The following is a 21913-nucleotide window of genomic DNA, read 5'->3' on the forward strand; positions in this document are numbered from 1 at the left end:
TTCTATGAAAAATTCCTCTGGAGATTTGACTGAAATAGCAATGAGATTATAGATTAATTTAGGGAGAATAGACATCTTTTCTCCTTTTCTACACACAACTTTTTCTCCTTCAGAAAGACCACTGGGGCCTGCACGAACCCACGTAACCCATCCTCAACACACACACAAACACACACACACAGACACACACACATTTGTGTCTGTGTATTTGTGAGGACCTACACTTCAGGCTCTGAGGGTAAATATTTATTATAAACAGAGGCTCTGGACACTTGCTCTGCTGTTCAGTGGTACTCCCAAAGTAGGGACAACTCTTCCTTTTCCTGATCACAAACCAACCAACCCACCAAAACTCTGGCTTGATTACATACCTTGTTGAACTTCAGGGGAGTGAGGAGTGGACGAAGTAGACAAGCAGCACCTGGTAACATTAGGAGCCAGTGGGGCTGTGCTTTTTTATCCAGGATAGCCCAGGGTGACAGCAAGTTATCATGAGTGGTGGAGGATGGGAAGTACCAGAAATTAGGAGTGGTCCCTGTTCCACGCTGGTGTCTGTGGGTTGGGGTCCTGTGGAACTAGGAAACAACCCACCCCAGAAGGGTGCACTCATTCATCGTGTCCCTCTATATAGGGGAATACGGGCTGGGTAGCAGGGCCTATTGGGCCTGAATGTTCTGGATAGACCAAATTGTGGGTTCGGAGGAAGATCTAGCTACCTTCAGGTCCACTGCTGACATAATACTCTCCAGTTCTGTGGAGATTTTGTCTTTGTGGGGTGCTGACACCTGGATACATTACCCTTCTACAATAGAGCCATGCTACCTGCCCAGTGGTGTGTTCCTTCAATGTTGCCAGCTGGCAGCAGGTGCTCACAGCCAGTTGCACAGGTCTTGATGCCTGGCCTCGGGGCGGGGCTGCCAGAGCAGCTCAAGCTTCCCACTCAGGTGCTCCAGCAAATTGTAGGCCCAGAAAGACATTCAGTAGCGTGAGGCAGCCTTGGAGTTAAGCTGGAGCCCTCCAGACTTTTCCTAAGGAGGAAGTAAGGGCTGGCTTAGGGGTTCTGTGGCATGTGCAGATGCTGTCTGGGCAAGCATCACTGCCCTCACGTGTGTTCCAGCTGACAGGATGGACACTGCCCCCAGACATCTGTGTTCTCCCCCTACAAGGTCATGGTCCTCAAGGCAGGAATGGGGCCTGAGCCACCAGCACTACTCTGTGTACCTAACCGTCTAACAAGGCTGGCAAACTATTACTCAGATAGAAGGCAGAATCAATTGTCGTAAATACCTGAGTAGAAGTACAAAGTGCTGTGTGGATTTTAATTGCCCACTTTTTGAAATTCGATCTATCACTAAGGCCTTCCCGTTCCCAGATCTGTAATCCTTTTTTCCCTCATTTTCCTGACTCTAATTTAGACCCTGCTGAGGCTGCTGGGGTCTCAGGTGCTACTCTTCCATCTGTTATCCTTTGGTGCAGCTTTCTAACTCACAGCTCTGATCACTGCCCTCGGCTCTATATAATCTAAAACATCTTTACAGAATCAAGCCCAATGCTTACCTGACTTTCTTCTTAAATGTCATTTATAGCTTTTCTTTTCTTTCTAAAATGGTAAATGTTTATTACGGTGCTTGACTTTTTTCTTTTTTTTCCCTTTTGTTATTTATTTTATTTCTACACAGACTATAAACTCTACAATAAAGTGTTGTTATTTTATTTTATTTTATTTTATTTTTTAATTATTATTATACTTTGAGTTCTAGGGTACATGTGCATAACGTGCAGGTTTGTTACATATGTATACTTGTGCCATGTTGGTGTGCTGCAACCGTCAACTCGTCAGCACCCATCAACTCATCATTTACATCAGGTATAACTCCCAATGCAATCCCTCCCACCTCCCCCCTCCCCATGATAGGCCCCGGTGTGTGATGTTCCCCTTCCCGAGTCCAAGTGATCTCATTGTTCAGTTCCCACCTATGAGTGAGAACATGCGGTGTTTGGTTTTGTGTTCTTGTGAAAGTTTGCTAAGAATGATGGTTTCCAGCTGCATCCATGTCCCTACAAAGGGCACAAACTCATCCTTTTTTATGGCTGCATAGTATTCCATGGTGTATATGTGCCACATTTTCTTAATCCAGTCTGTCACTGATGGACATTTGGGTTGATTCCAAGTCTTTGCTATTGTGAATAGTGCCACAATAAACATACGTGTGCATGTGTCTTTATAGCAGCATGATTTATGAACAGACATTTCTCAAAAGAAGACATTCATACAGCCAACAGACACATGAAAAAATGCTCATCATCACTGGCCATCAGAGAAATGCAAATCAAAACCACAATGAGATACCATCTCACACCAGTTAGAATGGCGATCATTAAAAAGTCAGGAAACAACAGGTGCTGGAGAGGATGTGGAGAAATAGGAACACTTTTACACTGTTGGTGGGATTGTAAACTAGTTCAACCATTATGGAAAACAGTATGGCGATTCCTCAAGGATCTAGAACTAGGTGCTTGACTTTCAAGGTCCTCTATGAGGTGGTCCAACCTACCCTTCCTCCGCTTGTGTTGGGGCGAGGACCTGGGAGGTTAGGGGGACCATGCAGCTTGATGCTGTGGAAACCACACCTTGAGCTCTGGAATCAGAGGTTACTTGTTAATCTAGGCCCTCCCGTGCTTCTTATCTGCTTGACCCCGGCCCTCGCCTCACCGTTCCCTCGCCCAGTTTCCCCCTTGTTAAGGTAGTGTGATTAAAAAAACGACCCCTATCCCGGGTTAGAGGTGAAGACTCAATGCGACAAGTGCAGGAGAGCGGGCTTTTAGCGCCAGAAGCTTCCATGATGTCCGGGTCCGCGGACAGGGCGAGGGCACGGGCCGGGGGAGCAAGTGTTGCCGCGCCGCTACCGTCGGGTGCCGGCCCCTGGACTGCTTTTCGTGCGCGGAGCAGCTCGGCCAGTCACCAAGCGCGTGCGGAGGCGGCGAGCCTGCGAGGGCGGCGAGCCTGCGAGGGCGGCCGGTGCGGGCGCAGCAGGCGCGATGAGTCACGGTCCCTTAGCACCTCCGGAACAGGAGGCTGCTTGGAAGCAGCCCGGCCCCCGCCCGCGCTCCTCCCCCGCCCCGCGGAGTGGCGGCGCCAGCCCGATGCCCGGCAGAGGGCGCTGCAGTGCAGCTGCGGGGCCACGGGCCCGCGCCGCTCTGTCTGCCAAAGGCCGGCGCTTCCTTTGGCTCAGAGGGAAAGATCGGGGCCCAGGGATGGGGTGCGTGAGGAATGAATGTTTCTGCAGTGCCAGAGGTGGCTCTGTTTTTGATCCAGAAACGAAATGTACTTCAAGATTCAGACGCTGGGCAGAGTGATGGGGCCGACAGGGCACCTAGTGGAGAGTGTCCAGTCTTGATCGCCCCAAGCTTTTGAGCAGGGATGTCCTGTCCGAGGCTGGTGTCGTGCCCACTCTCGCCAGAGAAGGTCTGTGATAGGATGAGTCTCCCCTTTCCAAAATGATTCTGCCTAGGGAACCCAGTCCTTGATCTCCTCTGTGACCTCTCTTACCTGAGGTGATGGAGGTTACAAAGATTGGAGCTGTCTGCAGTGGAGCGCAGGAGAAAGTGCACAAGCTATCGGGGGACCAGGGTTTCAGTGCCAGCTCCATCACGAGATTGCTGTGTGACCTTGGTCATTTCATCATTCATTCATTCATTCATTCATTCAGAAAACACTCACTGTGTCCGCAAGGCACTCACAGTGAAGGGAAGAGAAGGAGGCCAAGCCTGTGGAGACAATTGCCCTGACCATAAAATAGTTTAGGCCAGGCACAGAGACCCGACACACAGGTGATCCATAAACACTGGCTGAATGAACAAATGTGATGATTTAGTCACCACACACTAGGGCAGAGATTTTTGGTCACTCATGCATCCCGAGTACATAGAACAGTGCCTGACACACAGTGGGTGCTCAGTAATTTGTCAAATGAATGACAGAGGAATGTACTGAGTGTTCTGTGGGCACAGCAGAGGTCTCCTAACTCACAAGAATCTGTGTTGTTTGAACCGAGTCTTGAAGGAAGGGTTGGGATTAGCTAGGCAGACAAGGGCCACATGGAGGGTGATACAGGCAGAGAACAGTCTGTGCAAAAGTAGAGTCCTCAGAGTTCTCACCTCTCTGAGCCTCAGTCCCTCCTGTGAGAAGGAAAGGATAGGGCTGGCTCTGTAATTTCTCAGATTTTTCTAGATCTAAGGTTCTCAGATTCAAGAAATGAATCCAGTTACCCTCGTCAGAGCCTGACCAGTGCTGGGCAGTCCAAAAGACTCAAGTTTTGACTTTTGACTCAGCCCATCTGCAGAATAAAGGCGTGGTGATCTTAGGCACCCCTTTTCCATCTGCTTCCTCTGTCTTTCACCTTAGAAATCTCCCCTGAATCCTATCCCCATAGGATAAACTATCTGCAGCACAAAAGTCAGCACTTACTTGTATTCTGCCATGATTTTTCTCTGTATTCGTTTTTGAAATAGCCTTTGTTATTTACAGATTTTTATACTAACGCAGGTTAATTGTGAAAAAAACAGGAAAGTACAAAGAAGAACATAAAAACTATCCGTAATTTCACCACCTGACATAGTTCCTTGACTTTTTTATGCCTTCATTAAAATACACACACACACTTCAGCTCACACAGCAGCACTGGCACAGATCACTGTGAGTCTTATGTTCCCAGCAAAAGCATGAGCTGCAGACAGTTCTCTCTTTCTCTCCATTAGTTTGTCTCTGATGGGAAGAGATGTTGGCTGGGACCCCAAAACTCTGACTCTTAAACCAGCTGCAGATCATCAGGCTAAATCCTCAAAGAACATACTGCTCAGAGGACGTTTCATTCTGAGACAGGGCTCTGGACGCAAACCATTACGTGGCCTCTTCTTCCTTCCTGGAGTTGGGTTAGAGTTAAGCTAGATTATGTGGGGACCACTAGCCCTGCTTTGGTCCAGACCAGAGACAGTGCTGAGCAGCTTTCTAGGGAGGGGGCAAGGGAGTGCTCGGGGATTTACTGCCCCACCTGTCTGAGAGAAGCCCCCAAAATAAACCCATAACCCTAGCTGACTTGGTTTTCCGTGGCCCCTGCCATTTGAAAGCTCCATCCCCAACACAGTGGCTCCTTTTTTGCCCTGGTTCCTTGCTTTTCAATGTGTAACCCATGGACCAATGACATAGAAAACAAGATCTCTAGATGATGGTTTGTCTGTTGACACTGAGAAGCAAAGTGCAGATTCTGTTTCAGAATGTCTGGAGTGGAACCTGAAATTCTTCATTTTGTAACAAACTCTCAGGTAATAGTGACATAGCTGGTGCACAGACCACATTTTGAGTAGCAAAGATCTAGATTCCTCTTTTGCCCTTGTCTTCTCTGAAAATGAAAGGGCAGGGGAAACTCCCTAGAGGTGAGAGTGTGTACACACACACACACACACACACACAAATATTGAGGCCTATGTTCTGGGTGTTCAGTGAATGCTTGCCCTGTTAATGCAGAAAGCTGAGGAGTGAGAAGACTTAAAGCTGTGTTCCCGCCTCTCCAATCACTTGCTTATTTCAGTGATGACAGCATCAGTCTCTCAGTCACCAAATGGAACTGATTCCTTAGACGTTTTCGCCATGGCTCTGCCTCTATTTTCTTATTGCTTCTATTCTTCTATTCTCAGACACTTCTCATCTATCCCCCGCCTTCCTGTCTCCAGTCCTTTTCCCCTCCAGTTCACTGCCTGTCACCCAATTCTTCTTACCCAAATTCAACTTAAAATCACTGGACGTGTGTGCTCCAAGGGAGAGTAAGTGGGCAGAGAAAGGGAGCTTCTCCTTAGGGCCCAGGTGGACCTTCAAACTTCCCTTACTCTGAATCTATACTGGGGTAGCATTTTTATTCCCTAGGAAACTGAGGCTCAGAGACATTAAGTAACTTGTCTAAGGTCACATAGCGAGGAAGTCAGAGTTGAGATATGAATCCACATCTCTAGTTTCAAAGCCTGGGCTCTCCACGATATCGTCCCTTCATCTTACTTAGGGGGAAGATGAAGATTGGGTGACTTAAGGTCATTCAGGGAGTCAGGGATGAAACTGAGGCTGGAAACTCCCTTCTTCTGACACTTTAAGTAAATTTTCATTCAGTAGCTCCTCTGCTCAGAAGGCAAGAGAAACCCCTCTTGCCTATAGAGTTGAAATTTCTGAGCCTGACAGCCAAGGCTGTCATGGTACCCCTGCCTCAGCTTGGCTTCTCCTTCTTCCCCAGCACTTTACTTGGCATGTGGAGGTGCTAGACCATCTCTCTTTTCCTCACCTACCAGTGGGGTTCTTCCCTGAATCCTGTTCCTCCCTAGCCTCAGTCATGCCTTAGAATTCCCCTATCATGGTGCCTCTGCCCTCTGGGATATTTTCTCGACCTCAAACACCCAGGCACTCTACCTGCCTCTCAGAATCTTTCCCATGCTTCAAGAGCATAGGTTCTCACCCCTCCAGAAAGCTCCCCACCCCACCAAAGCTGCCCTGAACCCTTAGAGCCTTGAGATAGGAGTCTGTCACTTTAGCGGTGCTGCCGCCTGTTGGTGGTTTGAAGAGCTCCACCCCAACTCACACGTGAGGCCAATAAATATTATTATAATATAATAAGCCTCTGCAGCTATACCCCATGGTTTGAAGAACTATTTCCGGAATCTTTCTTCTCTACTCTGAACTTGCTTTCATTACTCTAATGTCTCAACCTCTTTGGGCTGCTGTAACAACATACCATGGACATGTGGCTTAAACAACAAATGTTGTTTTCTTACAGTTCTGGAAGCTGGGAATTTTAAGATCACTGCACCCATAGATCCGGTGTCTGGTGAGGGTCCTCTTCCTGGGTTGCAGATGGCCCCCTTCTCGTTGTATCCTCACTTGGCAGAGAACAGAGAGAGGAAGCAAGCTCTCTGATGTTTCTTTTTATAAGGGCACTAATCCCATCATGAAGGATCCACCCTCATGAACTAATCACCTCCCAAAGGCCCCACCTCCATGTACCATCTCACTGGGGAGTAGGGTTTCAACATATGAAGAAGGATGCACAGACGTTCAATCCATGACACTTAGCGTGTCTAGGTCCTAGAGACTGTATCTGGTTTTCACAACTTTGCCAGCCCTGTTAGACTCTGAGGCTTAACTTAATCCCCACTTTTTGATCCTAGATGCTACCTCAGATCACCGCACCTCCATGACTGACCTATTATGCCTTGCACCCAATAGCTCTTTGCATTCCAGCCTGGATACAGTACCTCAGGTCCCTGCTTGGCCTGAAAGGAAAGTCAGACATGGCTGCCTGGTTCTCCATTCACTATTTCTATTACTTTCCAGATCTTGTCTTTATAAGTAAACTCTAAGCTCCTAGAAGGCAGGACTGTCTGTGTCTTATTCTTTTCTTTATCCTTTGCAATACCAGCATTTTCTTTTATTCATTCAATTATTTCTCAAAGACTGAATGTTCATTCTCTGCCAGGCTTGATACTAGGTGTTGGGGCAGCAGAGGGGAGACAAATATGGTCTAGTATATTCTAGTAAATTCAAGGCAACAGGGAAGCCCAATGACATAAGATTGGCAAATTGATTTTGGGCCCAGGCCAGTAGAAATATGTGTGAAAATGGTTGGGGAACAGGCAGGACCTGCCTATGCCTAGAACAGATAAGGAAGAAAATCAGGCTGGCGGATGCTGGAGGCCTACTTCAAGAGCCTTGGGGAGAAATGGGAGAAGGAGATGGAGTATTGTCTGCTTTTTCCAAAATGAGTGCCTAGAAAGGGAAGTGGCAATTACGGTCCCGATGAAAACAATATTTCCAGTTGTTACCTGAAACAATAGGATCTGGGGGTGTGATTCTCAGAGGCGGGTGATGTAATGGGAAAAGCACTAAACTAAGCTTTCTAGCCCTCAAATTCCATGACCCTTTGACCTGAGTTTTGGTTTCAGCTCTACCTCTTGCTCACTATTGGACTTGGCTAGCTCCATTCCCCTGGCTCAGCCTCAGTTTCCTCCTCTATGACATGGCAGGATGTGGAGTGGGGTGGTGAGTGAGGAGCTTGGACTCAGGGACTGCAAGCTTCCTCTGAGCTCTTGACATTCTTGGCATGCGACAGGAAGAGAAACACGGATTAGGAAGGTTCTATTGGAGGTTGAGACTGGAGGCAGGGAGGCTGGTGGGGAGGCCGAGGCAGCAGTGCTAGTGGGAGTAGAGTGGGAGAGGATCTGAGCCAAGGCAGGGGCTGAGATTGGTGTCATATTTGGGAGGAAATGGAACCGACGGGAACTGTCAACTGACCAGACGGTGGGGATGAACGAGGAGGAACCAAAGAGGATGGAGATTTGGTTTTGCCCTAGGAGGCCTGAGGGAGAGGAATATTGGGCCCCAGGCCTAACACTGCCAGCAAACTTCCATGTGGCCTTAGGGTCTCTTTCTTTGTCTCAGTTGCCACATCTGCACAGTAAAGGGATGGCTCTGATGCTCCCTAAAACCCTCCCTGACCCCTAACAACTATAACAAATTAGGGAGCGCTGCGGGTTTCCAAATTAGTCTTTAACTTGTTAGAAGTTTGTAGGAAAATTCTGAACTCTTACACGGGAAGCTGGGATCTATGGTAGGGCTTGTAACTATCGTGGTGTGGTGGGGAGGTAAGGACAGCGACTGAGGCCACAAATGGGGCTACCAGGAGAGGCCTTGGGGACTCTCCTGAGGTGAAGCTCAAGAGTGGGCAGTCCTTGAAAAACAGGCTTACTTCTTGACCTGGGAAGACGTGGCCTTGGCAGTATTTTAAAGGAGACATTTAAAGATCCCAGATCCCAAAAGAATACAAATGGCACAGTACTCTGCATGGTGTTGGAGCCATTTTTGCTGGTTCATTAACTCATTTCATCCTCGCAGGAACCTTCATTTCACAGATGTGGACGGGCCCAGAGAGGCTGAGTGGGTGGTCTAGATAACATAGCTAAAGAACAAAAGAGCAGGCAAAGCTGTTTCTGGGGCAGTAAGCCACAGTGCTATTAGCAGCATCTGTGACTGTCACTACTAGAATCACAGCTATTTTCATATCACATTACGGTTGTTGCAGGGATCTCAAAAAATCATGTATGCTCATCACCACTTCAAAATGATAGTAGTCATTAGACCCGCTGCTTGATCGTGTTACATTGAAGGTGTTAATCAAGAAGCACGTATGACTATACTGTAAATTGCATCTCAAGATACAGTAATCAGTTTCCTTTATAATCCTAGGTAATTTATCTAATACATTTAGAAGCATTTTTTGAAATATGCAATACATCATTATTAATTATAGTCTCCTATGTTGTGCAATAGGACACCAAAACTTGTTCCTCCTCTCTAACTGTAACTTAGTGTCTGTTGACCAATGTCTTAGATTTTAAATATTCTCACCACAAATAAATGGTAAATGATCATAATGATACATATTTGAGGTCATGGATATACTAATTACCCTGATTTGACCATTCCACAATGTATACATGTATCAAAACCTCACAATGTACCCTATAAAGATATACAATTATTTGTCAATGAAAAATAAAATAAAGCTTTAAAAACACAAAATAATAGCTACTATTTTCTACCCCAAATATCTCCCACCTATTTTTTTCCTAGAAAGGGTCCCTAAGCAGTGCCAGACTGCCAAAGGGATGACAAAGGGATCCATGAGACAGCAGCAACCCTTAAATCCATTGTTCCCGCCTGTGGCTGCACATTAATATCACCTGCGGAGCTTTTGAACTGGCACTGCCCAGGCCTCACCCCAGACTATTGGAATCTGACTCTGGGGATGGGGATGGAGTTGGAGTATTTTTTCTGCAGCTCCTCAGGAGATTTGTCTCATGTGGAGACAAAGCTGAGAACCACGGCCTCAGAAGGAAACGGGCCTGTGTGCTGCTCTTTGGGGACAACAAGGAAGGAAGGAGAAACTCAGAGATCATGCCCTGTTATGCAGACAGGATGAAAAAGAACAGAAGCCCAGGCATGGGGAGGAGGTGGGCAGCTTTAAGCTTTAGGAAGGAGTGGGAGCTGGAGCCTGCAGCAAGAAAGAGCTATGGGGAAGGCGCCACAGCCAGAGGCTGCCCCAGGCCCTGCCAGGCCAATGGTCTAGGTGGTGTTCCTGCAGAAGGAAATGGGAAATATTGAGATGAGGGTGAGGTAAGGATGTAAGGATGTACTCACGGCCTCTTTCTGCACCCTCAAATGGCAGATCCTGATAAGTTGTTAACACCGTGTAAGAAACACGAGAGACAGTCTGTTCCACCTCCTCCCTTGGCACCCATACAAAATGACTCCCCATCTACCCACTCATAAGATCACATCCGGATTCCACCATCATCCAACCCAGCAGAAAGTCCCACCTTTGGTCTCTGTAAATATCTGCCAGCCAGAGCAGTACAGCATGCCAGGGTCAGACACCAGTTCCCCAAGTGTGCTGCCTTTTGCTATAAGAGGAGACTTCAGCAACCTGGGAGCTGGGCAGGGCTGCAGTGATGATCTTTTCAATGTGTGAAGAAGGAAAACTGTGTTTGAGAGAAGAGGAAAGTGGCTGGCCCATGGTGCCACAGGGAATAGCAGAAGAACCAGGACTCCCTGTCCAGTGCTCCCTTCCCTACACACCCTGAGACTTCAGCTTTGGTCCCTAATCTGCCAGTGCCAGGAAACTGGCCCACTTCCCACTACAGCCCTGTGGCTCTGACAGGGTCACTCATGATATCCGGCAGAGATCTTGAGTCAGCTGCTCTGAAGGAACTTCCAGTAAGGCTCCAGCTCAGAGTCTGGATCAGGAGTGGGGGAATGGGGCATTTTGAGTTTTGTGCTTATGTTGCCTTCCCCCCATCTTTTGCTCCTGGACATCTTTTGGCTGGGTGGGATTTTCCTCACTCCCCACCTCCAAAGTGGAGACTATGTCTTTAAGAAAGGACGAGTCAGAGCCACGGGGATCAGTTTCAAGCAGCCCTCAGAAGGCGAATCTGGATTGAGTTTAGGAAGAAAAAAGAAGGGGTTAGCTTTGGTCCTGCCTCCTTTCCTTTCTCTCATTTGCTCGTCTCTCCTCCGTCCTTCGTCTGGAAATTTGGTGAACTTGGCCAGGAGGTTCCAGAGCTCAGGGCTTTCCCCAGCAGCCTTGTCCCCTCACCTGGTCCCTCCTTCAGCTCCTGAGCACACAGTTTGGAGGACAGCTGGACAAGTGGCTGGAATGAGTAGGTACGTGGTCTGGACGTTTTAATCTTCACCCTGTCAGGGAAGTCTGGGGAGTGTCCAACACAGACACTGTGGGACGTGGAAGGGAACTCTCAAGATTTCCGAGAACCTTGGTAACCGAAGCCGGAAGGAGATGGGTGGGCTCTGGTGACTCCACTAGGGGTTTTGTGTTCAGGGTCAGAAAGAGGCTTGGTCCGTGCAGCCTGGCCTACCTCCACCCTCGTGAGTTGCCTACCAAACCCATGATGGGTGGGAGTTTGGGAGTGTGAGGTGTTGAGTTTGCTGCTGCTGCTGCTGCTGCCACTGCTGCTGCTAGAGGAATTGAGGCCAGAGGGTGCTAGGAATCCTATGAGAAAAGCAGATGGCAACATGTCCAGTCCCAGTCATCTGTGACTCTGGTGGCATGGAACCACTCAGCTAAGGTGAACGTGATTCAGTCTGCTCCAGCTGCATGCGTGGTGGGCCAGAAGCCACTCAAGATCTTCTTGGGCTTGTTTTCAGCTTTGCTGGATGACTACAAGCAAGGCTTTTAGCTTTTAAGGACTTCAATTTACACTTTAGAGAAAATGACTTAATGCTACTCAGCTGAAAGGGGGAAGCACAAAGGAAGAGGTAGAGAAGGCAAACTGGGTTTGTGATAGAGATTCAAGGAGAGCTCGAGATTTCTGTGAGCTCAAGGATGTTTTCCTCCTATATTTCAGGATTAGTTCATTCATTTGTTTGTGTATTTAATCAGCAAACGTCTGTAAAATGCCTATTGGTGCCCGTCACTGGTGTCAGGGAACCAGCAATCCAATATGGCAGCAGGTCCTTCCACCTGGTCTCCTTCCCCAGATCTCTACTCCTCCCTTTCCCTCACCCCCCCCCCACAGCTGATTTGAGAGAGGAAGAGGCACTAGTTTCTAGTGTACTGAGGTGACATGATAAGGTCATGATAGGTGCTGACATTGTTGGCACTAGAGTGGGTACATCTCACTTGACGACACTCTCTCTTGAAAGAGATTTGGGCCTGGGTCCCAAACATTACCTCAGCCACTGGGAAGGATTTTGAAGGTCAGGAAACAACAGGGATCCACAAGTTCAGCCTAACCCCTCCCTGACAGAAGGAGTGGCCCAGGCCTTCTTTGGACATTGTCAGTAGAGCTGGGCCCCTGGTTGGGTCCTCAGCATCATATGTGGACCAAGCGTTGTTTGGATTTGCCAAGAGTATCTAAGGACTTTGGTCTTTGTGATTTAAGCAAGTTGTCATAACTTGGGCAGGAGGCATGCTAGGATCTCAGCCACCTGGCTGTTGGGGAAGGGATAAGGTTAGGAATACTGGCTCTTGGGTGGTCCTTTGGATGTGGAAAGCTTAGGCATGGCATAGACAAGCATGTATGTGTGTATGATATAGGAAGTATCCCCCAGGAGAAAAGGCCCAGCAAAAGCAAGGCAGAATTTAACTCTGTCCAAATAGGATTGGCGTTCAGAATTGGAGTCATAACTGGCAGCTCGCACAAAGACCTAATGCATACAGAGGAAGGGCAGTGAGACCAATGCCAGTGCCTGTGTACTCTACTCTCACCCTGCTCAGGCAGAAATGGGAGTGGTGGAGCCAACGGGTGAGCTTCATAACTTCAGCTGAGAGGGCTGAATTGGCCTGCTCGGGGCTGCCACCACCCTACTTAAAAACAAATCCTTATAGCCCAGCTACCACTGCACTGAGTGTTTGCGATTGAGCTGGGCTTATCTAAGCAGTTATTCGTGAGCCTGGAAAAGGGATGGGAATAGGCCATGATGTCCTGAGGCTATGACAGTGGCATTTTGCTAACTTATCCTTGTCCACCCTTCCAATCCCACTGTGGCTGCTCCTGCCTCCTCAGGAAGGGATACCATCAAGCTCAACTGCCCACTCCTGCAGGTAGGCCTGCTGCCCTCTCACATGCTCTGTCCACTTCTTGGATTGCTGGGTTCTGGTGCAAGCCCTCAGAGCTCCTGTCATTCCTTTGCAGAATAAAGCAGCTACCCCAGGCAAGGGGTACAGAAGGGTGGCTGAGGGAGGGGAGGCGGAGAAAGTGTCGGGGGCTTATGTCAGGAAAGTGGAATGCTTGCCAGCAGCTGGGCCTTCCCATCTAGAGTGACTTCATGAAAGAAGCCCTGGAAAGATTGTTCCCTCTCCCTGGTGAGGGTGCATTTTTGGGAATCACTTTGTTTTCCTCTCCATTTTCTCTGCAAGTCTGATTGTTTGAGGAGAGCTAAAGGTTATGTGTACTATTAAAAAAAAAAAGTGGAGAAAACCACCCCTTAAATGTAAAGCTGAGTAATTCCAGGAAAAGAATCCAAGCGAATGAGGTTTCTGCCCAAGTATGGGAAAATATCCATCCATCTCCCCACTTAATCAGAAAAATGATCTGCCGAGTAATGAGTCATGCTGCCTGTCAGCAAACAGCACTGACCCTAGCCACAGAGCCAGGAATAACAGAGGTGAGAGATGACAGTAGCTATGACGAAGAAAAGACATGAAGGGAACTGGATTCCTGCTGCCAGCAGCTGTGTGGCTCACCTTTGCCCCCTCCTGTGCAATAAAAAATGCACTGGACTGGGCTGCGTCATTGGTGACACTGATCAATACCACTGGGGTTCATCTATGCATTCTGATAAGTGGGGTCTCTGCAGGGGGCACTCAGAAGCAATCACAGCTTTGTGCACAGTCTGGGAGTTCTTTTTTACTGAGGAAAGCATATATACAGTAAATTGCATAAAGCACACTGTAAATGTACATTTCAAAGAAGCTGTGTGTATATATATATATGTGTGTGTGTGTGTGTGTGTATATACATCTGTGTGTAACCACCTCCCAGATCAAAATATAGAACATTTGCAGCACCCCAGAAGGCTTACTTTTTCCCCTTCCATTTGGCTTCTTTATTTACAGGCACCAAGTGCTGCAATCAAATGTTTGTGATCAGCGGCGTGCTGGTAAATGTTTAACAACCAGTTCTGGTGTGTGTAATGGGGTGCCCTGCTTTGTAGCTTTTGCCAGTTTTGTGGTATAAATGTTCCTGCCATGGCTAATTTCAAGCTACCAACAGTTTAACAACTGGCTCACAAAATTATGAAAATTTAACAATTGGCTCTGGTGAGCCAAGCAGACTGGTTCCAGCACATCACCAGTTGTAACAAAGGATTAAAGAGAGCCAAGTCCACCTGACTACCCAGCGCAGGTAGGAGTGGGCTCCCAAATACTCCCAGGTCCAGCCCCTTAGTGAGGAGGGAATCGTTCACAGGATTTAAAGTGATCTCCAGCTTCTTTTATGCAGCAGACATTGGTTGTGTCCCTACCTTGTGGCAAGCTCTAAGGTCACAAACATGAGTAAACCACGGTTCTATCCCTCAAGGAGCTTACATAATTTAACACTCGGAAGGAGAGGCAGACGTGTGAAGGTATATGTGCAATAAAGAGTTCTAGGGGCTGTGTAGGAGACTACATGGGACTTAACTGAGGGCACCAAGGAGGGCTCATTTCTGCCTTTGAGTCAGAAATACATCTCTTATTCCACTTTGCTTTGGGAGGTGTCTTGGAGCTGAGGAAAAGAGCATCAGACTCCTACACACCTGTTTTGGATCCTGGTTCCACCTCTTCCATGCTGTGTGATCTTGGGCAGGTCACTTAACCTCTCTGAGCCTCAGGTCCCATATTTATAGAATGAGAGTAATAGTAGTACCTACATCACACAGCTATTGTATTAAATGAGCTATTTCATGTGTAGCACTTAGCACACATAAGCACTTACTAATTAGCTTCAATTAGGAATTATTAACAACTAGCTTGGACAAGCTTTGAACTTCTCTAGGACTCATTTTCATCTATGAAATGGGACTAAAGTGCCAATCTTGTCAGTGTTGTCATGAGAATTAAATTAGATCATGTATGTGAATTGTCTGGCCCAGAGCTGGTTCTCAGCAAATGCTGGTTTTGCGCCTTTCCTGCTTTCTCTCTCTTTTCCAACACACTGGCTTAAGACCTCGCTTCGAGAAAAAAAAAAAAAAAAAAAAAAAAAAAAAGCCCAACTCTGACATGCTAGGAAACAAATATATCAAGTGAACACATTAACCCGTTTTAAAAGCTTTTTGTTTTGCAATTTTAGACTCAAGGGAAGTTGCAAAAAAATTTACAAGGTGGATCCGGTGACCCTTTACTCAGTTTTACATTGTTGACATCTTACACAACTGGGAAAGTGGCGTTGGTACAATCTGCAGAGCATATTCAGGTTTCACCAGTTTTACATGTCATGTACTCTGTATATGAGTGTGTATATCATTTCAAACAATTTTATCACATGTGTAGATTTGTATAACCATCACAATTGAGATGCAGAATTTCTAGTAACTGGCCACTGAAGTAAAAATAATAGTAAGCCAGGCTCGGTGGCTCACGCCTGTAATCCCAGCACTTTGGGAGGCTGAGGTGGGCGGATCACCTGAGGTCAGGAGTTCAAGACCAGCCTGGACAACATGGGGAAACCCCATCTCTACAAAAAAATACAAAAATCAGCTGGGGGTTGTGTCAGTCACCTGTAATCCCAGCTATTCGGGAGGCTGAGGTAGGGAGAATTGCTTGAACCCAGGAGGCGGAGGTTGCAGTGGGCTGAGATCGTGCCACTGCACTCTAGCCTGGGCGAAAGAGCGAGACTCAGTCTCAAAAAAAAATATATATATATACATATATATATATATGACAATGATAATAATAATAATAATAATGAGATGCAGAACTGTTCCATCACTGCAAAGATCTTCCTCATGCTACCTCTTGGTATTTGTACCCATCTGCTACCCACTCCCCTCATCAGCTAACCCCTGGCAAGCAAGAACCTATTCTTCATCTATATGACTTTTTTAATTTCAAGAATGTTATGTAGGTCGGGCATGGTGGCTCACACCTGTAATCCCAGCACTTTGGGAGACAAAGGTGGGCAGATCACTTGAGGTCAGGAGTTCGAGACCAGCCTGGCCAACATGGTGAAACCTCGTCTCTACTAAAAATACAAAAATTATCCTGGCGTGGTGGCGCTTGCCTGTAGTCCCAGCTCCTCGGGAGGCTGAGGCAGGAGAAATGCATGAGCCGGGATGGCAGATGTTGCAGTGAGCTGAGATTACACCACTGCACTCCAGCCTGGGCGACAGAGCAAGACTCTCTTAAAAAAAAAAAAGTTATGTAAAGAAATTCATATTGTATATAAACTTTCGAGATTGTCTTTTTCATTCAGCACAATTTTCTTGAGATCCTTGCAAGTCGTTGCATCTATTAATAGTTTGTTCCCATTGATTGCTGAGTAGTATTCCATGGGGGTGAATGTACCATTGTTTGTTTAACCATTCACCTGTTGAAGAATATCTGGGTTGTTTCTAGTCTGGGCCTGTTATGAATAAAGCTGCTATGAACATTCACGCAACAGGTTTGTGTGTGAACGTAACTTCATTTCTCTAGGATAAACAACCAAGAGTGCAGTTGCTGAGTTGTATAGTAATTGCATACTTAGCTTTTAAAGAAATTGGCAAACTGTTTTCCAGAATGGCTGTACCATTTCACATTTCCTCCTACAATGTATGAGTGATCGAGTTTCTCGGTATCTTCACCAGCATTTGGTGTGATCGCTATTTTAAAAAATGTTTTAGCCATCCTGATAGGTGAGTAGTAATATCGCATTGTGGTCTTCCCCTACATTTTCCTAACTGCTAATGATGTTGACCATCTTTTCATGCACTTATTTGCCATCTGAATATCCTCTACGGTGAAATGTCTGTGCCTGACTTTTGCCCATTTCCTAATTGGATTGTTTCTTTGTTTTTTACTGTTGAGTTTTAAGAGTGCTTTGGGTATTCCAGATACTAGTCTTTGTTGGATATATGGTTTGCTTTCTCCCACTCCGAAGCTTGCCTTTTCATTTTCTTCACGTGGGCTTCTGTAGCAAAGCAAAACATTTTAACTTTGATGAGATTCAACTGATTAATTTTTCCTTTAATGGTTTGTCCCTTCTGTGTTATATCTAAGAGCTCTTTGCCTGGTCCTAGATCCTCAAGACTTTTCCCATATTTTTTTCTAAAAAGTTTTATACTTTTATTTGAGTTAATTTTTTGTATGGTATGAAGTTTAGGTTGAGGTTCTTTTTTTTTTTTTTTTTTTTTTCCTGTGGATGTCAGTTGCTTCAGTATCATTTGTTCATTTGCTTTAAAGGTTATCCTTCCTCTATTGAATTGCTGTTGCACCTTTGTCAAAATTCAGTTGGGGCCAGGCATGGTGGTTCATACCTATAATTGCAATATTTTGGGAGTCCAAAGTGGGAGGATCACTTGAGACCAGAAGTTTGAGACCAGCCTGGACAACATAGAGAGACCCCATCTCTAAAAAAAAAAAAAAAAATTCAAATTAGCTGAACATGATGGTGCATCCCTATAGTCCTAGCTACTCAGGAGGCTGAGGCAGGAGGATCACTTGAGCCCAGGAGTTTGAGGCTGCAGTGAACTATGATCACACCACTGCACTCCAGACTGGGCAACAGAGTAAGACCCTGCTCTTAAAAAAATAAATAATAAAATTAATCAATCAATTGGGCATATTTTGTGGGTCTATTTCTGGATTATCTGTTATGTTCCATTGATCTGTATATCTGTCTCTCCACCAATACCACACAGTGTTGAGGAGTGTAGCTATATAGTAGGCTTTAGCACTGAGTAATTCCTCCCATTATTCTCCTTTTTCAAGATTGTTTTAGCTATTTTAGGGCCTAGTGGCTTTCCACGTAAATTTTAGAATATGGTTGTCCATATCTATAAAAATAAAAACATGGGATTTTAATAGGAATTGTATGAAGCCTATAAATCAATTTGGGAAGAATTGACATCTTTTTTTTTTTTTTTTTTTTTTGAGATGAAGTCTTGCTCTGTCACCAGGCTGGAGTGTAGTGGCACAATCTTGGCTCACTGCAACCTCCGACTCCCTTGTTCAAGCAATTCTCCTGCCTCAGCCTCCGGGTAGCTGGGGCTACAGGCGCACACCACCACGCTCAGCTAATTTTTATATTTTTAGTAGAGATGGGGTTTCACCATGTTGACCAGGATTGTCTCGATCTCTTGATCTCGTGATCCACCTGCCTTTGGGTCCCAAATTGCTGGGATTACAGGCGTGAGCCACCGCGCCTGGCCTCTGAGTTGACATCTTTACTATGTTGAGTCTTCCAATCCACGAACATAGTATGTCTCTCCTTTATTTAGGCCTTCTTTGATTTATTTCACCAGCATTTAGTCATATTCAGCATAGAGATCCTATAAAAGTTTTACACATAAGTGTTTTATTTTCTTTGGAACAACTTTAAATGGTATTATGTATTTTTAATTTGGTTCCCCCCTGGTTAGTGCTAATATATAAAAATGCAGTGGTCTTTTCTGTGTTAATCTTGTATAGTGCAACCTTGCTGAACTCATTTATTAGTTCTAAGAGTTTTTATGTAGATTGCTTGGGATTTTCTATATAGATAATTATGTCGTCTGCAAATCAGGACAGTTTTATTCCTTCCTTTCCAATTTGTATGTCTTTTATTTCTTTTTCTTGCCTATTGCACCAGCTAGAGCTTCCAATATTATGTTGAATAAGAGTGGTGAAAGTAGACATCCTTGTCTTCTTCCTAATTTCCAGGAGAAAACAGCCTTCCACCATTAAGTTTAATGTTAGCTGTAGGGTTTTGTTTTTGTTTTTTGTTTTGTTTTGTTCTTTAATAGATGTTCTTTACCAAGTTGAGGAAGTTCCCCCACTCTTCCTAGTTTTCCAGGAGTTTCTATCGTGTATGGGTGTTGGATTTTGCCAAATGATTTGCTGAATCCATTGATTGGATTATATGATTATTCTTCTTTAGCCTGTTGATGTAGTAGATTACATTGATTTTTCAAATATTGGATAAGCCTTGCATGCATTCTTGGAATAAACCTCCACTAGAGTAAAATATCCACTTGGTCATGGTGTATAATTCTTTTTATATGTTGCTGAATTCTATTTGCTAATGTTTTTTAAACATTTTTGTGCCTATATTCATGAACGATATTGGTCTGTAGTTTTTTTATTTGTATACCATTTTTGTCTAGTTAGGTATCAGGGTATAATACCTCATAAACGAACTGAGGAGTATTCCCCCTTTTCTATTTTCTGTAGGAGACTGCGTAAAATTGGTGTTAATTTTTCTTTAATGTTTGGTAGAATTCTCCAGTGAAAGCACCTGGGCCTGGACATTCTTTTTTGGAAGCTTTTAAAAATTTTGAATTCAATTTTTGAAATCATTATAAGATTTCGTATTCAGACTATTTATTTCTTGATTGAGTTTTGGTAGTCTGTGGTTTTGTGATATTGGTCTATTTCTTCTGAGTTGTTGAATTTATGAGTGTAAAGTTGTTTATAACATCCTTTTAAAGGCTTCAGAATCTGTACTGATATCCCTGTTTCATTCCTGACATCGGTGATTTGTGTCTTCTCTCTTTTTATCTTTGTTATTCTTACTAGACATTTATCAATTTTATCAATTTCTTTAAAAATGAACTTTTGTTTCATTGACTTTTCTCAATTGCTTTCTTATTTTCAATTTCATTGATTTCTGTTCTTCTCTTTATTTCCTTTATTCTTCTTACTTTGGGTTTATTTTTCTTTTCTTATTATTATACGTTCTTATAGATATGAGGCCTTTCTTCTTTTCTAATGTAAGGATTTAGTGCTATAATTTTCCTGTCAGCATTGCTTTAAATGCATCCCACAAATTTTGATGTTTGTATTTTAATTAATTTTCATCCAGTCCAACATATTTTTTAAATTTCCTTTGAGTCTTTCTCTTTGATTCATAGGTTGTTTAGAAGTGTGTTGTTTAAGTTCCAGGTGTTTGGAGATTTTCCTCTTATATTTTAAATTTGATTTGTAGTTTGATTCCCTATGTCAAGAGAACAGACTCAGTGTGACTCCAAATATTTTTAAGTTTATTGAGATTTGTTTTATGGCCTAAGATATGGTTTGCCTTGGTAAATGTTCCATGAGTGCTTGGAAAAAAAGTGTATTCTGCTCTCATTGGGTGGAGGGTTCTTTGTATGTCAGTTACATCCCATGGATTGATTGTGTTGTTTAATTCTTTTTTCTCTTTGATGGTTTTCTGTCTAGTACGTCTATCAATTACTGTAAGTGGAGTGTTGAAGAACCCAACGATAACTGTGGATTCATTAATTTGTCCTCTCAGCTCTCTCAGTTTTTGCCTTTTTTTTTTTTGAGATGGAGTTTTGCTCTTGTTGCCCAAATGAAGTGCAGAAACTTTATCTACCTTTATGCCCTTTTAGCCTCCCTTATTTATAATTATCTTAAATATTTCCTCTACATGCATTTAGAACCACATAAGATAGTATTTGCTTCAACCATCAAACATAACTTAGAAAATTCAAGTGGAAAAGAAAAAATCTATTGTATTTACCCATATTTTTGCTTATTGTGTTCTTTCTTCCTTCCTGGTATTCCAAGATTCCTTCTTTATTGTTTCATTTATGTTTAGAGCAGGTGTCCCCAACCCCCAGGCCGTAGACCAATACCAGTCTGTGGCCTGTTTGGAACCGGGTGGCACAGCAGGAGGTGAGCGGCCAGGTAAGGAAGTATTACCACCTGAGCTCCCCCTCCTGTCTCATCAGTGGGGCATTAGATTCTCATAGGAGCATGAACCCTATTGTGAAATGTGCATGCAAGGGATCTAAGCTGCATGCTCTTTATGAGAACCTAACTAATGCCTGATAACTTGAGGTGGAACAGTTTTGTCCCAAAACCATCCCCCTGACTCCCATCTGTGGAAAAATTGCCTTCCATGAAACCAGTCCCTGGTGACAGAGGACTTCCTTTAGCCACGTTTCCAGGGTAGGCCTGGTAACAGAGTTTCTTAATTTTTCTTTCTCTGAGAATTTTTTGATTTCCCCATCATTCCCGAAGGATATTTTCACTGGATATAGGATTCTGGGTTGACAACTCTTTTCTTTCAGGATGTGAAAAATGTGTCATTTTTTTTCTGGCCTCCATGGTTTCTGATGAGAAATCCACTATCAGTTGACTTGCTTTTCCACTGTGAGTAATCGTTATTTCTCTCTGACTGCTTTCAAAAGTTTTTTCTTATTTTTAATAAAGAAAGTTTAATTATGACTTGTCATGAATTTCTTTGGGTTTATCTTACTTGGTTTTTCTCACCTTCTTGAACCTGGAAGTTCGTGTCTTTCACCAAATTTGGGAATTTTTTAGCCTTTCATTAGTCAAATATTTTTTCAGTCTCATTTTATTTCTCCTCTCCTTCTGAGGCTCTGATGATACAAATCTTAGATCTTTTTTTTTTTCTTTTTTGTCCCACAGCTCTGTAATGCTTTGCTCATGTTTTCTTTTCAGCCTTTTTCTCCTCTCGTGTTTATATCATGTAATTTCTATTGTTCTATCTTGAAGTTCACTGGTACTTTCCTCTGTCTTATTCTTTCTGCTGTTGAGCCCATCCACTGAGTTTTTAATTCTGTTATTTTATTTTTCAGTTCTATAATTTCCAGTGTGTTCTTTTTGGTATCTTCTATTACTTTGGTGAGCTTTCTTATTTTTACTTTTTTCAAGAGTATTTGTTGAAGCATTTTTTG

The 21913-nt window shown here is 44.4% G+C and overlaps 1 protein-coding gene across 6 annotated transcripts in view; it reads left to right on the forward strand.

Annotated features, from left to right (window-relative positions):
* Window positions 1-21913, forward strand: part of NHSL2 (NHS like 2) — a 234203-nt gene that overhangs the window by 103890 nt on the left and 108400 nt on the right. Inside the window, exon 1 of one of the 6 annotated variants that reach the window (XM_074029325.1) lies at window positions 11117-11257. The exons of the other annotated variants lie outside the window; for them this stretch is intronic. The gene's annotated coding sequence lies outside the window, so the exon portion shown is untranslated. Of the gene's footprint in view, window positions 1-11116; window positions 11258-21913 lie in introns of those variants that run through there. 6 annotated transcript variants of the gene reach the window in all.

This window comes from Macaca fascicularis, chromosome X (assembly GCF_037993035.2).
Source record: "Macaca fascicularis isolate 582-1 chromosome X, T2T-MFA8v1.1".
Lineage (NCBI taxonomy): Eukaryota > Metazoa > Chordata > Mammalia > Primates > Cercopithecidae > Macaca > Macaca fascicularis.